This window comes from Thalia democratica, unplaced genomic scaffold (assembly GCF_965202585.1).
Source record: "Thalia democratica unplaced genomic scaffold, ktThaDemo2.hap1.1 HAP1_SCAFFOLD_60, whole genome shotgun sequence".
Classification (NCBI taxonomy): domain Eukaryota; kingdom Metazoa; phylum Chordata; class Thaliacea; order Salpida; family Salpidae; genus Thalia; species Thalia democratica.
Window position 1 is genome coordinate 101,615 of NW_028139247.1, and position 9,567 is coordinate 111,181.

Genomic DNA, 9,567 nt, shown 5'->3' on the forward strand with positions numbered 1-9,567 from the left:
TACTTGTTTTAGTATTTTCTTTTATTTCTAATTAAGAATAGTTTTCAAATTTTTTTAATTTATAAACTAAAAACTAACTTTTGAATAATTATTAAAGCTTTAAGCAATTATTACTTGAAAAATGTAATAATTAACAAATAATCATTTAATAAATATATGAAAAGATAAATAAAAGTAAGTAGCTCTCGTAGAGTCTATTATTTTAATTTTATGAAGTTTTTTAAGCTGCATAGTTTTGTTCTGTTTTATGTGTTTTAAATATAAATTTAAACAATGTTTTACAAAATTTTACAAAAGATGATATATAGAATAAGAATTCCTCAATAGTATAGGCTTCAGTTTTTAATTACTTTTTTTAAACCACTTAACTAAACCACTTAAAAATTTTATATGTATATATTGTTTAATTTAATATTTTTTTATGTTGTAATGCAAAACAAAACCTAAATCCAGATCTTAAATTAAAGCAATGACCAAGGTATTTAAATAATTATATTTAATATAAAATTTAAAAGTAAGTAAAGCATGTAGATTTCAAAGTATAAACCAATAAATTTTAATTCATGTTTTTTTTTTATATCGACATGACAATTATTTTATTGTCGATTACTGGCTACCAAACATTTATTTTATGAAAAAATTGATCAGATGAAAACTACTTAAGTTCTTAAAATAACAAAATTGTAGAATTATATTTTGGAACTATAAAAGTTTTTGAAGAATTTTTAACAAATAGTAAATAAGACTTTTTTAAAATTTTACATTAAAATAATAACAATTGCAGTTTTTGCATTAATTTAGAAATTAAATTAATTTTAAAAATAATTATTTATTAATTAATAATTATTTATTTAATTTTAATTCAAAACCTTAGAATTGTATTATATATAATAATATAGTTTTTTTTAACGAAGGATAGATAATCTTCAATTATGCAATAGTAATATTTAAAATAACAATTAAAACGATGAAACAGATGTCGATAGTTAATAAAATAAAATCACAATACAGCGAGTAAACGTGATTGTCAAATTTGATAAACGGTAAAAATGTCTTACATATTCTTTAATTACCTTTGTTTTAGTTATTAATACTTTTATTTCACTAAATTATCTTTTTTCATATACAAACTTTAGAAATTTTTTTTTGTATTATCCTGAAATTATGTTTTCAAGTAAAAGATTTTTGACTGAAATACACCAATTTAAGAACTAAACATAATTAATTGTATATATGACATTTTAATTGTAATAATTAACGTTTTTATTTTCATAAAATATTGTTGTAATCAATTTAGTTTTCTTATTTTACAAATAGTTTTATTTGAGCATATCTGTTTTAAAAAATTAAAATAAATCGTAAAGCTAACTTAAAAAAGTTATATTTTAAACATCTAGGAGGTAAAAAGTCTTTATGTCCTTTAAAATTATTTTGCTGTATCTTAAGCTGAAAAACTTAGTATCATAATTTTAATGCAATAAAAGGCTGTATTTATTTGATATGTTGAAAAGTTTCAGGTTTTTATGTTGTTATATATAATTTAGTATTATATGAAACAGCTTTTTTTCTTAAAATAAACTATACATTTTAAATTCTAATTATAAAGAAATATTTTTTTTCAGATACTATTATAAAAATTATGAAGGTAACTTTGGCTTTAGTTCTGTTGTTTGCTGGAAGTCAAGCAAGCCCAATTCCTCGAAGTGCATAAGACTTGTTTCAAAACAATGCTTAAGACTCTGTTCAAAGTTAAAAATAAATATTTGTAAATTATAATATTTAACAATTATTATTACAACTGAAGCTGAGTTATTGTTTTGTAAAACATATAAAAGATTAAAATGAAAACTAAAGCTAATCTATTTTTTTTTCAAAACTTTGATTAGGTAAAAAAACAAATATTTTACATACATATTATTATGTTATGTAAATCTAGATAAATGATCCATCTAAATTTAGTGAATATATGGGGTTGGTAAAACAAATGAACGCTGAAATGATGGTTGGTGTTTAAACAATGTTAGTTTTAAAATATTTTTTTTTAATTTATATTCTAAATGTTTAAATAAAGTAGAGTATTGCTAAAAAAAATAATAAAAAACAATCTTAAACTATGATAAGTTTAATTAAATGTGGCCAAAATTATTTAGATAAACGTTTAACAAAGATTATAAGGAGAAAAGTAATTAGTTTTAAATTAAAATTATGTGTATTTTCATTTAATAAAAATGGTCAAATTTATTGTCCTGTTTTAGAAAACCACATTTTTTTAGAAAAGGTCTGCTTTGAAGAAATTAAAAAAAGCTATGGCCCACTTCAACAAGATTTCTGAAAAACTATCAAAAAAAGTTGTTAATAACAAAACTTTAAACTTAAGCAGAGTCAAGATGAATCTACAGTGTCTCCAAAAAAAACTTTTCTTCCAAGTTTACACCTACAAATCAACAGGTTACTTTTTCTTTAATTTGTTTATAACTTAAATCATTCATTATTTTTATAGTTAAAATTTAACATTTGCCGTTTAAATCATTCAAGGCACAACTGATATTTATAATAGAACAGGGGTCGACAGGCAGTTAGTGCTTGCGGGCCAAATTTCAAGTTTCCAAAATCTTCGCGGGCCGCAGTTTTAGTTTTAGTGACACTAATAAGAAACTTTTATTTTTATTTAGTTTTTTTTTTTAATGACTTTTAGCTACACACAGAATACCTATTTAAATTATGCATATTTAATGGAATGAAATTTTCATAGACTAATATAGTCAAAATTTAATTAATTATATACTATCATTAAAAGTTAATAAGATTAACTTAGTTGTCTTTTTTTTACTTACAACCTAATTCTCTGTAAAAACTAAGTTTGAAAAACACCTATTAGTCACTTTTGTATATTATTTATATTGCAACCACTCTTCATGTTTATAAAAATGTTAAGTGTTTAAATTAGTTTTTGTGTTTTAAATAATTTGCTCTTTAAAAAAAATTCAGTAACTAGTTAATTAAACAAATTTAATACCTATATGTTAGTAAAAAAATACTACAATTTTTTAACATAATTAATACTTAAATACTTTAATAAAAAAGCTTTTAATAAATAATTAGTCTTTTACATGGTTGCAACTTTAAAAGCAAAAATTTCTGAATTACATAAAACCAGCCTCAGTTTATTATAAGTTAAAAAAGCTAAAAACTTGCTTGGAAAAAACAAAAGCTTTAATACTTAACTAAAGTATCATCATAAAAAAATATAAAATATTTAAAACGATAAGTTAAAAACTATAATTGTTAAGCTTCACTATAGACATACAAAACTACTCTGAGAAATCAAAGATTTATTCAAAGTGTTTGAAATAAAAATTTCACACGTACACCTGAGTTTTCAAAAATGTCTTTAATAGTTTTAACCGAGTAAGAGTTTTTCAACTACGGTTTGTTTGATTGGAAACCCTGTTTTTTATAAAACTCACGAAATAAAGAAATAACGAAGTTTTTGACAGTGAAATAAAGCACAAAACACAAAAAAAAAATTGTTATATGTCAGATTGAATGGACAGTTAAGTTTCTTTAATATTGTTAACGGAAGTATAAAAATTTGTTAGGCCATTATTAAACAAGAAAAACTTATTTTTTATTAATAATTGTAGCAATTATTTATTGCTTTATCTGCATTGGATCATTGCTCATAAAAATGAGTAAATCAGAAATTTAAAACGATTTATAAGAATCACAAAACGTTAATTAGGATTTGTTGCGAGAAACAAAAAAAAAATCGCTTAAGTCAGTTTTAACAAAGCACATGATTATCTTCAGTAACTATATACTTATCAAAAAATATTTGTCAAGGTAAGTTATAAAGTAGCAAAAGTTAATATTTAAAAGGTGGAACCGTTTAGAAATGAAAACTTTTTCAGAGAACTTGTGTTGGTGTTAGTAAAAGTATTTTGTTAATTTATTTAGTGACAACAAAAAGTCCCTTTTAGGCAATTTCTGATATTTCAAAGTCAAATAAAACAATTTAGGACTTTAATCGTTCTATTAAAATGAAAGTAACAACAAAATCTGCTCATCTGAGAATATTTATTTTAGGGGCGTTTACTAACTTAACTTAAGTATTATTAAAAAATGTCGTTTTAAAATGAGCATCTCTGTACATTGGTGTGCGTAGAAATAGACTTAAAATACACAGAAAACCTCTAAAAATAACAAAATGTGTCAAAACTAAAATGAAATAAACACTATTTCTTATTATTGTGTTATTTAAATTCTTTTTGAGAAAATAATTATAATAGAAATTTAGGTATAAACTACATGTCAAACAAAATACATAAGTTGTATAAAAATGACATTTTAGTTAATTACTGTAATTAAAGTAATGACTTTGAAAATTTCTGTAAAATGTTTTACTTACATTTATTAAGAGTATTATTGTACTGCGAAATCAAATGAATCTGATTACCTACAAGGAGTGTTAAATATAAGAAAATAGAAATAGTCAGTCATTATACTTAAAATTACTAAAATTCCTATTTTTATAAAAAAAAAACCTTATGTTTTATATACATAATATATGTCATAAAAAAATATTTATGATATTTTTAAATCTAAGAAAGAATGTGAACAGTTTTAGGTTTGCCAAAGTTTTCAAAAATTTTTTTCCAGGTTTTCTTAAGTTCTTCCATATTTTTTAAAGTGCTAGTTTTTTAGTCTATTTTTAGTCTGTAGTATAAAATTAAGTTTATAGTAAAAAAAAAAAACTGTCTAAAATAGTTAAGAAACATTAAAAAGATACTGTTAGCTTTAAATGTTTTTTTTTAGTAAATAAAGTTGTTGGTAACAAAAAACATATTTGTATGATTTCTGTAAAGTCGAAGTTTCATTACTTTACATGTAAAAATTATTTAAAACTAAAGGTATTGTTCAAAAATTCTCAAGTTCTAGATTTTTTAGCCTAAATTGTCATATTTCAAGTTTTTTCAAAATTAAGTTTTTAGTAAAAATGATTGTTCACATTTATATGTAAACAATAAAAAAGCAATGTTTCGAATTATAGCAGCTGCAAGACTTAAAACTTAACATATATCACAATTAAAACTAAGGCTATGAGCAAAATAAAATATACATCATAAGTTTACTTTGTCTCTCTTCAAAACAAAACATCTTGCCTGAGTGATCCAAAAGCTATTCTTACAATTTAGAATAAAAAAACAATTTAAGTCAAAAACTAAAAAATGCCTTAATTGGCCTGATATTCAAAAATTTTATAAACTAGCGTGATTTAGTCTGTTTGCGTGGCAATGTTAAGTTGTTTATTTGCTTAAAGTTAAACTATTTTGATTAATAATACACAGTCTCAACAAACTTATCATCTTTAACTCTAGTTTGTACTAAAAATGTATTTCCAAAAAGAGCATATGTGTGTACAAGTTTGCATACAAAGAAATTGACTTAAGTTGCCAAAAAGTCTTGTTTGTAAAATAAAAATGTATACTGAACAAAAAATAATTTAATTATGACATGTTTATTGATTTAAATGTATCTGTAAATTCTTATATATTGTATGTTAAAACAATTTTGTTCGTACTTTCTTTTACTCACATACTTAAATTGAACTTAATCTAACTTTAATAATATTTCAAAATAGTTTAAAAATGATCATCTCTGTACATTGGTGTGCATAGAAATTAACTCAAAGTGCACAGAAAACTTAAACAACATTCAAAATGTGTTAAAATCTAATTAAAATTTTTTTTTTTTTTATGCTATTTATATCAATTTTGTGATTTATTGCTATGAAATAGAACTTTAGAAAAGCCTAAGCCTGCCTAAATTTTTCAAAAACTTTTAAAAGTATAAACTAGCTTAAGTCTGTTGCCAATATGTAGTAATTTAATCTTTTATTTTCTTGAAAATTTATATTCAAAATTAAAGTTTAATTTAAATACACTTATAACAATACTTTCATTAAATACTTTTACTCAGCTGTCGTCAAGCTAATCGAAATCTGTGTACATCAAAATGCAGAAATTAAAATTGGTGCACCCCAAGATATAATTTTAATAAGTGGTGTCACTACACAAACACTTTTACAAATGCATTTTTCCTATTAAGTAATATCTCAGTTCATATTTACATGCTAACCTTTTAATAACTAAAATTGAAATTTATCATTTGATCCTGTTTTTTATGAACATTTCTATTTAGTTTACCTTGTTTGCACAATTATATTTTATTTGTATGAATTTGTTTTACATACTTATTAATTGAACATATCTACGTAATTAGTACTTAATCCCAGTACAGTAGTCTTAAAATGTTTTATTTGTTATTAATATGCCGTATAAACTAAATAAAAATTATAATAAAAACTCAATTTTTTTTGTAGTCTTAAAATTTCGTCCACCCCTAAATGAATTTCGTGTAACCTAAAAGTTTCGTGCAACCCAAAATAAATTTTATGCACACTAGTGTGCACCAGTGTAGACCTTGAAAAACACTGGTTTTACTTATTAGAAACTAATAATTGTTACTTAGAATTTTAAAAATAATGTATATATTTAAAGAGCACTGTTAACATATAATAACAATTTATATTTTTATTTTTAACTCAATACGAATTACAAAAATTTTCGGAAGTATAAAAATACTAGCATTAAAACATAATTATTATTAAAACAATTTATAGTGCCATATAGAAAAAGTTATTAAGTTCAAAATGTGTACAGTATTAGTGATTTTAATATTAAAAGTGGAAATCTGGAAAATTAATTATTTCCTTATTTATTTAATTATTTCTAAAAAAGAGAAAACATTCATGCTTTAAATTTGACGCTTTAAAGTTTCTATAAGATGACAAGCTCGGAGAAAAACAGGTCCTTCTCCAAAATTATAGTCCCAAAAATAGACAATTATATTAGTCCCCCAATTTTTATTTAGATTTCAGTTTTGGTTTACCAATCAGGATTTTTTAAACAAATATGGTATTTGAGATTTACTACCTAAATAAACATATGAGTAAAATTTCCATTAAAAAAATTAAATTAAACAACATTCTTTGATTAAACGTTATTATTTATCTATGATGCTTAAAAATTAACATAATTACGTAAAAATTAGAATTATTTTTGTGTGCCCTAAAAATTTTATGCACCCAAAATATATTTTTGGTGAAGAGTTCTTTTGAGTGCAAAACTATATACATTAGTGTGCACAGTCGCACAGTTGACAACCTCTGTTATTTACTGTGTCCTTTTTTTTTTTTGAGTTTTATTATTTTTTATATTTCATATCTTTTTGTTTAAATGTGTCTTTTTTAAATTATTGAAATAATAAAAGTTGAAATTGAATGTGAAAAAAACTATGGTTAACTTATATAATATTATTAAAGTGATAAGTAATAAGTGTAGCTTTATTTTTTAGTGATCATTAAATGAGCTGAACATTTCAAGAACCAAATCCGGTGGTTGTCACATATATAAAAGAAACTTATACGTAAAATATTTCAAGTTATAAACATTTTAAAGTTAATTATTGAAGTTTTACTATATTAAAGTCATGGTCATGTTTTAAAAATGTAATGGTCTGTTCATAGTGACCTACAAAATAAAAATCTAAAAACTGTTTGTACATGAGTCGACAATGTAACATTTAATTTTTAGTTTCTATTTAGTTTAATTCCAGGTTTGCTTTTTACAAATTTTTAATAAATCAATTAAGTGTAACTAAATATTAATTTAATTAAACAAATTAAACTTATAGTTTACATAGCTCATTTTTAAACTTAAATGTACTAACTAGTTTATAAATAATGTATAAACACAATTTACTTTCATAAAACAAATTCTTTAATGAACACTTTATTATACTTTATAAATTTTTTAGTTGTTTATAACATTACATGAATACTTTGTTTCTGACTTCAAAAGTTGCTAAAGGAAATGGTAAAGCTTTTCAGTTTTTTCTATGTCAGGGATCGTCAAACTGCGGCCCGCGAGTACGTTTTATTTTTAAATGGAATGCGGCCCTCGAAAGAAAATTCTGCGAGCATGTAAATGTGTCCCGCTGAGCAAAAATATATACTAAGTTTAATTTTTTATGGTAAAAATGTGTAGTTTGTTTAAATTTGATTAGTTTCATTTGTAGTCCCTGTTTAACATTTTGAAACAATTAAAAGAGTTCACTGCTTTGGGTTAAAATTGTAAAAAAGACAGATTAGCATTCGAGCCGTGTTTTTCTTCTCAGTTTTATAATAAATTGGACTAAAAATACTTGTATTCAGTAAGTTATCTATATAAATATCTTAAGTAAATGAACAAAATGCAAATGTTTTCCCTTGTGTACAAAATGGACAGTAATTAAGGAAAACGTCATTTCTTTGCAGTTTATATATTTTCTTTAAAATGTAATTTATACCTAAGATATTTTATCTTTATGTTAAAGTGTACACAAAATCATTAAAAATAACATAATAAAAAGAAATAAGGTTTATTTTATTTAGATTTTAACACATTTTGAATGTTGTATAAGTTTTCTGTGTACTTTAAGTTAACTCCTATGCACATCAATGTACAGAGATGTTCATTTTTAAAATACTTTTAAAACTTTATCTAAGTTAGATTAAGTTCAATTTAAGCGTAATTTTTGATTATAATTGTTTTTACATACAATATCTAAGAGTCTACAGATCTATTTAAAACAATAAATATGACATAATTAAATTAGTTTTTGTTCAGTATACAGTTTTATTTTACAAACAAGGTAATTTCTTTGCATTGTACACTTATATACACAGATGCTTTTTTTTGGAAAAACCTATTTAATACAAACTAGATTTAGGGATGATAAATGTGGTGAGTCTGTGTAATACCAATCAAAATTGTTTAAATTTAAGCAAATATCAACTTAACATTGCAACACACTCAGACTAATTCAGGCTAGTTTATAAACTTTTTGAAAATCATGCCAATTTAGGAATTTTTCAGTTTTTGATTAAAGTTTTTTTTTTCTAAAATGTAAGGATACTTTTTTGATCACTCAGGCAAGATTTTTTGCTTTGAAGAGTGGCAATTTAAGCTTATGATGTATGTTTTGTTCACTTCACATTTTTAGTTTTAATTATGATAGATGTTAAGTTTTAAGTCTTGCAGCCGCTAAAAATGAAAATATTACTTTTATCATTGCTACATAAAAATGTAATCAATCATTGTTGCCAAAAACCCTTGAATTTTGAAAAAAACTTGAAATTGACAGTTTAGGCTAAAAAAATCTGGAAGTTGAGAAATTTCGAAAAAGACCTTGAGTTTTCAACAATTTTTACACGTAAAGTAATGAAACTTTGACTTTACACAAAAGATCTATCAAACAGATATATTTTTTGTTCTCAACAATTTTATTCATTTAAAAACACATTGAAAGTCGCCTAACAGTATCTTTTAAATTTTGCTATACTATTTTAGACAGTTTTATTACTGTAAACTTAATTTTATACTAAAAATAGACTAAACACTCACCCTTTTAATTTCATGAAAGAAATTGGGAAAACCTGGAAAAAATTTCTTAAAAACCCATAGC